This window comes from Pinus tabuliformis, chromosome 5_1 (genome assembly GCF_031772625.1).
Source record: "Pinus tabuliformis cultivar Carrire ecotype Pingquan chromosome 5_1, CPIR1, whole genome shotgun sequence".
Taxonomy (NCBI): Eukaryota; Viridiplantae; Streptophyta; class Pinopsida; order Pinales; family Pinaceae; genus Pinus; species Pinus tabuliformis.
Genome location: NC_142305.1, coordinates 123,362,173 through 123,371,298, shown reverse-complemented (window position 1 = coordinate 123,371,298; position 9,126 = coordinate 123,362,173).

Below are 9,126 nucleotides of genomic sequence, written 5' to 3'. Positions count from 1 at the left end.
ACTAAAGACTGTGAATTCGGTTGGGATTCCGAATGTCAAGTTGCCCTTGAAACATTGAAAAAGAGAATTTATGAAGCAACCATCTCAAAAGGACCTAATTGGAAATTTCCTTTCCATATCTCAACAGATGCTTTAGATTCAGCCTTAGGAGTTGTTTTAGGACAAACTATCTCACTGCTTATGCCATTTATTATACTAGTAAAAATTTAACCCCTGCAGAGTTAAATTATGCTGTAACCGAAAAGGAGTTCTTAGCTGTAATTCATGCCATTAATAAATTCAGACATTATATAACTGGTTATGAAACCTTTGTCCACACAGACCATTTTTCCATTAGATACCTAATGAATAAACTAGTCACTAATGGAAGAATAACTAGATGGCTCCTAATTTTACAAGAATTGAACATAACCATTCTAGATAAACCAGGAAAACAGAACACAATTTCCGATTTTCTACCTAGAATACAAAATGAAAATAATGATCGACCCGTAGAAGATAAATTTCCTAATGAATATCTCCTTGCAGTATCTACTAAATCACCTTGGTATGAAGACATTGCTAACTATTTGGCCAAAGGAAAAATTCCATTTCATTTATCTCCTAGAGAAAAATAATAATAGTCCACAATAGCACATCCTACTCATGGATAAATGAGGAATTATATAAGACGGGACTAGACCTCATCATCAAAATATATGTTCGAGAAGATGAAATACCAGAGATACTAAAATCTTGTCACGATGAGCCATGTGGACATCATTTCTCTGACAAGAGAACTGCTTACAAAATCCCGCTTTTAGGATATTATTGGCCTTCCATTTTTAGGGACACCAAGGAATATGTTAAGAGATGCGACAGTTGTCAGAGAATGGGCAAATCTACTCTTTCAAATGAGATGCCACTACAACCACAGGTAGTTATCGAACCATTTGAAAAATGGGCATTGGATTTTGTTGGACCAATCAGCCACCTTAAAAAAAAAGAAGTATATTCTAGTATGTACTAATTATGTCACTAAATGGGTAAGCTAAAGAACTCCCTTTTGCTACTGAAAGTACTGTAGTTTCATTTCCTTTTGAGGATATTTTTACTTGTTTTGATGTCCAAAGAGAAATTTTAACAGATCAAGGGATATAGTTCACATCTAGACTAGTGTAGAAGCTTGTGGACCAATACAAGATAAAACATCGGAAGTCAACTCCATACCATCCACAAGCCAATGGACAAGTTGAGTCTACAAGTAAGGTGATCGAGGCTATTCTTACAAAGGCTATACATGTACACAGGAAAGACTGGGTGGAAAATCTTCCAGAAGTCTTATGGGCCTATATGACTACATGGAGGAATACTATAGGACATACTCCCTATGAACTTGCTTATGGGAAGCAAGTCTTACTTCCAATAGAATTCCAGATCCAGACCTATAAGACAGCAGTCCAGTTAGATCTTGACTTTTCAGAACCCCAGAAGCAAAGGATGACATAATTAAATGAGCTCGATGAAATCAGACAAGAGGCCTTCCAGAGGACCAGCCTAGTGCAACAACAGAGGTCAAGATGGCATGATAAGTACATTAAAGAAATGGATTTTCATCCAGGAGATTGGGCATTTCTCTTTGATTCAAAATTCAAAAATTTTCAAGGAAAATTCCAAACCCATTGGCTTGGACCTTATGAGGTTGAGAATGTATTTGAAAATGGTGCAGTTAGAATCAGGACTATTGACGAAGAAAGAACTCCTCTATTAGTAAATGGACATCAACTCAAGCTTTACTAGAAACCATTAACAAGAGAGGAATTTGTTAAGATATTTCAGGATAATTCAGTACTGAAGATGGTCAAGAAGAATTCCTCTTCTTTTCCAGCTTAGAAATTTTCATTCAGTTTGTTCTTCAAATTAAAAAAGAAGGGAAAAAAAGGAAAAGAGAAAAAAGAAGAAAAAAATATAATAAAAATATAATAGATAAATTATATGTGTGCATATATATATATACATATACATATAATAATAATAATAATAATAATAATAATAATGATAAATTATATGTGTGTATATATATAATAATAATAATAAAATAGTAATAAATTTTGTATAAACATGAAAAGCAACATGTTGTTGGCATGTTTATACAAAAAATTTAAAGTGAAAACCAACTCGTTGGCACTTCAAATTTTATTTTCAAAAGAAAGAAAACAAAAATAAAGTTCATCTACTAAAGCTTTCTTTCTCTTAAGCTGCAGAAACAACAACTTTCCATAGCTTGGACAAGTTTCTGCAGCTTGGACAAGTTTCCGTAGCTAAACAAATTTCTGCAGCCTAAAAATTTTGAAGTCTACAAGAATACTTGGTGATCTGGATTAAAGGACAGTTGACAACAAGGCACTTGCAAGAGATTAAAGGACAACAAATAAGGTTAGAAGCAAAAAATTAAAAGGTACGTGCTACTTTAATTTAACAATAGGGAAGGTTATATAACATGTATGAGTAAGAAAATATAGTACTAAAGTGCAAACATTATAACCGAAGGGTAATGGATGCCTAACGAAATATCATATGCCACAACTCTAAAATTCATATCACGACCTTGTGCCAAATCTATCAAATTAAATACCAAATCATAAGTTTGAATGCGCTTAATAGTCGAATTCATTCCCATAATCCTTTTGATAATCCATCCGTTCTTCCCTATTCTTACACTCCTCTGTTCTTTCACAGTCATTCCATCTTTCCGCCAGCTAGGAAACCCTACCAGTCCCATTTTCTTGTCAAGGTAGCCAATCTTATAGGCAAAGCATCCTTCGGCATGGGGTAATTGTTCAAACTGAGCCAGCAGGGAAGAAATTCCTAGAGGGGTACCCACAGACTAGGGAGCCGCTACAAAGAAGACAATGGCTATAGTTCGTTGAGAAATTTAATAGCTTCCACAAAGAGATAGCCAAGACATTTGTGTGCTCATTCGATGGAATGGAGGCTAAAATTGGGGACATAAAACTCACAGTAAGGGAGTCTATGATCGCTAAGGCCACTGAGTTGCCAAGACATGGAGAAAAATGGTTTAAAAACAGAGGAATTGACAACGAGGACTGGAAGGTTTTCCTCAAGAATCCTAACATGGACACCACGGTCTACAAAAAAGATATTCGAAGCTCTGCTCTTAAAAGCAAATGGAGAAACTTATTACTTGTGCTTTAGAAGTTTATCACTTGTGAGGGTAGGTTCGAGCAAATGTATTTTTATCATGTTAGAATGATGATGCACTTGCTCGAGGATCATCATATGAACCTCCCCTATTTCCTCTTGAATAACCTCAGGAAAATGGCTACAAATGTTCAGAACAAAATTCAATGCATAGAAAACACCATGTATCATCATGGTTTCGTGAAAATATTGATCGAATTTCATCTCGGAAGTATAGGAGACGACTGGCAGAGTTTCCTAATAAGAAACCATTTTGAGATAAAATCCCTAGAAAAACCAAGTAGCAGCAGAGCCCTCAGAGGGAGAAAGAGAACCATAGAAATGATAAAGGAACAGGCACCTCAGACTAAGACAGAGGTAACAGAAGAAGAGCTGCCTATAGTAAAAATTTTGCAGAGAATGAAGAGGGGAAACCCTAGAAGAAAGAAAGCTAGCCGAGGTAAAGAAGAATTCTCACAAACTAAAACCTCTCCTCTAAAAGAAAAACCAGAGAATAAGAAGAGGAAAGTGCAGAAAACACAAAACCAAGGGTTAAGAAGGAGCACGAGATTGAGCATGATTCCACAAACGACCTCAAAGACTACAGACTACATTAACCTTGAGGAAAATGATCCAAATGAAAAGGAGCCAACTGAAGAGGAGCCAATAGAGATTGAGCCAACAGAGAATACTCCAACAGAGATTAAGCCAATAGAGGATGAGTCAATTGAAAGCTCTGGGAATTCTTCAAAAGGGTCACCAAGATCACCACCATAGCCTTACAACTCACCTCTAGAAAGCCCGATACAGAGTCCAGGAATTGACCCTGCACAATAGGAAATCTATGACTACATAGAGTCACTCGAAAGGAAGGTGACAACAACAAAGGAAACAATACAGAGCCCTGGAGAGGGAAGCAACCAGGTGAATGAACAATCAGCCTCAAACATCTTGAAGCAGGAAATCTTTGAACTAGAAACACTGAATCGATATCTTAAAAATGAAAAGAAAGCCCTGAAGACACAGAGTGAGATACAAATTGCCAAGAGTGACAATCTGATCCTACATCTAATCTTGTGGTATAAGAAAAACAAGAAGTTGAAGAAAGAGAACAAAATTATGTAGAGAGAGATAATCAGTTTAAAGTATAAAATTCTAATGAGGAAGCCTAGAATGCCAATCTCTGCCAAAAAGAAGAAAACAATGAAGCAGGGAGATGACAAACAAGAGGTACAAGAAAAAGACAAGGAAGAAGCGTATGAGGACATACAACATCTCTAGTCTGGGGGAATGTAGAGTCTGAAGATTGTCCTACCATGACATCCTTTTTACCTAAAGATCCTCTCTTTTTCATATATATTTACCACTTAAATAAAGCCATATCTACCAGGTTTTGATGAAGGTATGAATTAGTATGTTTTCTTGTTCATATTCAACTGTATACCCTATTATTTTAATTAAAGTTACAATTGGCTACCGAATTAGTCTGTTTCCGCAACTAGTCCAGGATTTTGTAGTTGTCTTCATTGTTCGTGAGGTTCCAGAGTGCTAGGTCAGTAGTGGAAGGTGAGGATGGATAGAGGATGACTCCCTCATGGATACCTTCCTATCCACTCAAAACTATTTGCCGAAAGAAGCACATGAGATCGTGGTCAAACTCCAAGTCAACCGTTGGATTAATGTAGAACAAAACCCGAGATCAGCTGAAACATTATTGTTTTAATTTCGGAATAGAAAAATGATGGTTTCACAATATAAGTTTAGATAGGATTAAGAGATATTAGGCTTAAAATAGTCATATAGTTATGCCAAGAGACCTACTATAAACCTAATGGCTGTACTGTTATTTGGGTGTGCGCCGAATGATGTGTTTATGAACAAGTCTGTGAATTTCATGTGAATGAAATTGGTTTTTGTGTGCAAGTGTTGTGCTTATTTGAAGCTCTAAACTGCTATGTGGAGGGCCCCTACAAACAGTGGCAGGTTTTTAATCAAATACAATCTGATTTTCTTTAATTCTTCAATTGCTCTATTTTGTGTGAAAACGTTGCATAATGATCTCGCCAGCGAATTGTTATCTGCATAAGAACTTTAATTTGCTTTATACCTAGTTTAGACTGCTATCTAATTTTCTTTATACCTGGTACTGCACAATTCTTTCCTTTCCTTATTATCTAGAGTAATTTAAGTGTGTTCAAGTCACAATATAGATGTTGCTTGGGTTACTTTGAGAAGAAATTGAACAAGCGAGAGGACCTCTCCTAAAACAATTGAATTCAATGGTATTCCTTCATAGATGATAAAATAGGTTTCTTTTTGCACTTAAGAGAATTAGGATCTATAGCATAGAGATTTAAGGTCAAAAATCCCAAACAATCCAACATAAGAAAAATCACTCTCACATCATCCACGAACTAATTGGATAGAGATTAATTCCTAGGAAACTTAATCAATATCCCTAAGAATTACAACACTAATGCAATTGAAAAACACCACCCCATCTTGAGTTTAGATATTAACAAATACATAATAACCTAATGAATAACTTCTAAGCACATATTGTGCACCCGTACTTCATCAGTCTACGCACCCTAGTTGACAATTTATGGTTACCAATTCAAGGAAATTGAATTGACCAAACACTGTTCATCATGTTGCTCACGGTGATGTTGCTTCTGCCATATCTTGATTTCCTTCCCTATGAACAACTTGATATCTTCGTGAGAAGGAAAGCTCATAGACATTTGATCAATTCCATCTCTAGGTGTGCCTTGGATGGTGTCTTCGACTCTGATCTCTTGGGAACCATTGTACCTGCACTGTTGAGAGGCAGATGAATGCTTGCAATACATGGAGACATGGAAACACTCATGGCAAGAAATATGTCAGGAAAAAAACAAAATCAACTTGAGAACTAAATTGCAACATACCTGTGTGACTGATCATGAAGGTTGTGCAATTTCGACCGGGAGGTCGGTAGATCGACTACCAAGACTGCACAAGGCACAGTCTAGGTTGCTCGAAGACTAATTGACTGCTAGAGCTGCGCAATGCATAGTCCAGTCTGGTTGTTGACTGCTAATATTGTGCAATGTACAATCTCAACTGCCAATGGCTGTAGGCTCAGTGACTGCATTGCGCAATTTTCTGGGTCAGCAGTCATTGTCCCTCAGGATTGTGCAAAGTAGGTCTCAGGAATAGTTTTTGGGCTGAAATGCTTATTTCTAGAGAGGAAGGTAGAGCCTTCCCTCTCATGGTTGCACAATGGTGTCTTGGCGAGGCAGAGTCGAGGCCAAGACTTCCCAGACTCGCCGACAGGCAACTAAAAGTGAATATGAGTGTGAATGCATGGTGATACTCAGTGTAAGCATAAGTCAATGATCATGCATGCAAACGGTGAATGAAAGATCCAGAAAATGGAACAACATGAATGTGAGTGAGGCGAGTCGCCGAATTGGCAACCTTTCGTGAAAAACAGTTTCATGCATGTGACAGTAGTGAGACATTGATGAAAACTGAAACGGTGCTAGGAAAAGATAATATACATGTAAACGACAATAGACGTTCAAATAAATCAAGCAAATAGTAATCATACAAGCAAAAGCACAAAAAGAGACAGAAATGAAACACAAGGCATGGGAAGCGGGCCTACCCCAAAACAACTGAGTTGAATGTGCTAACTACACCTAGATGTGATGTGGGATGTCAGAGTTGCAAGGTTGATGTGAGGAATGAGCTCTACAGCATCTGGTTGATGAGTTTTGATAACATCGAGGTTGTGACACGCATGCCACAAATCTAGGGAAAGCGACACTTGGTAGGAGGTTTCTGATATGATCCTTGCATGTAACCTCCATCTACTAAACATAGATCCTTGAAACAAGGGATGCCTTTGCATGCTGCCTTGGAAGAACCAGCCCATGCATGCAAGTCTATTTTTCTCTGTTCTGGAGCGAACTGGTCAACTCCGCTGCACATGCAAGAGGTTGTTCAACTGCTTGAAGGAAATGCACATTCCTAGCTAGGAGCTAGGCTGATTGCTCATGAGATTTTCACAATTTCTATGCAGAGAAGCTGACTGCTGACCAAATTTGTGCAAATTCTGGGCTGAGCAGCCCTACTAGGGAAAATTGTGCAATTCCTACAAGGAGTGTTGATTGGCAGAATTGCGCAATCTTGGAGGCCAGCAGGCTGCTAGACAAGATTACACAATTTTTTGGAGGGAAGGCTAGTTTCCCTCCAGAAATTCGCAATTTTCTTGGGGAAGTTGCTCAGCGTGTAGCTGGACCAAGTCCTGGTGAATAGTCTATAAAGGGAATGCATCAAGTTGTGATCAACAGGCTGCCTTTGTGCAATCAAAACACTCAAGCTTATGAACTTGATGAAGCAAGGTAAGCTGCTATGAAGGTTGGAAGGGAGGCTCCAAAACGAAGCTAAGGAAAAATTTTGGAGGGCGGTTGTAGCCGCTACAAAACTTGGCGACACACTGGTAGAACTCCAGGTCTCTGAATGGATCTTGTTCATGAAAAGCAAGTCTAACACCTCCAAAAGTATTGTTTAGTTCTCAGCTCCTCTTGGTTTCCACACTAGCTTGATTGTAAGATGTAGCATCTTCCAAGCTCTTGGTTGATTGACACACATTCCAAGCCAAGGAAACATAGTTGTTTCGATTGGGGTTGAGGGGTATATTAAGGCACAAGAAGTAAAGTCATCAAAGTCTTAGTTTCATCTCTGGTGTTGCTTCACTACCAGCAGGCCTGGATAGTACCCCGATGGAGTCACATAGAACAAAAGCATGGCTCCACTGCCAGTGAGCCTGGTCAGTACCCTGACAGAGATACTTGCATCATCTCCCTACACAGGAAGCCTTTCTCTTCTTTTGTCTTATTCATTTTTCATTTTGAATTTTTTCACTTTCATTTTTTCATTTTTTAATTGTGCATAACACTTAATCATTTCATAGGCGAAAGAGGGATCCCAACTTATTGAGAGCAGAAGAGGTTGTTCCTACAAAGAAGTAGTTTATTATACCTCTGACGTGCCTGTTAAGGTTTTCCCCCTCACTTTACTCTACTTGTCTGAGCTGACAAGGGTTAACCCAAAAACAACAGACTAGAGTAGGTGACACTAGTTAGTGCACAAGCATTGTGTTTTCACCAAGGTTCACTTTGAACAGTACGTATTTTCCATCGATGTATCAAGGAATAAAAGTAACAAGTTCTTCATCAGAGGGAGGATGACAGATAACCAAGTAGTGATAGCAACACAAGGCTTCTTGTACTTTACCCAGCCTTTTCAACAGTCATACACGGTTTCATGCGAAACTATCCTATGAAACGAAACAAGCGAACTAACAAACAACAAAGTAAAGCAAAAGCAAAAGCAAAATCAAACAAGCAAGTAAGAAAACAAGCAAGCAGACAAACAAACAAAAAACGCAAGCAAACAAGCATACAATCATACAACTCAAAGGAAAACACTACTACTCCTAAGCTAACAGTGCATGGGTCATCTCATGTGAAGTGATACTTCCAATGTAGCCATCGGCGCATTGGCTGACCCATGTTGGTGAAGGCATGGTTCGTGAACAAGACAATTGTGCGAACCAGCATACAAGAGAGATATAACAGTGAAGACAAACACACTCTGAGCTTACTAGTGACAAAATAACAAAGATGAGTGAAAGTGCATGACATGCATTCTGTGGTGCTGCCATGATGTTGTGCTACATTGCGTGCAGATGCTGAGTGTATACATTCTATTCACTGTGACATGCAACCAAACGTGAGAAAGGTAAACCACTTGTGTTGTGCATGTGTGCTTGATGTGTAAGATTCCTCCAATGCATGAGCGATGGGATCGTGTAGTCCAAGTGGAGGAAGCGTAATCTGAGTGTTTGGTTGATCTTCTACACAAAGAAGAGAGTGATGAGGAGCCTTGAGTGTT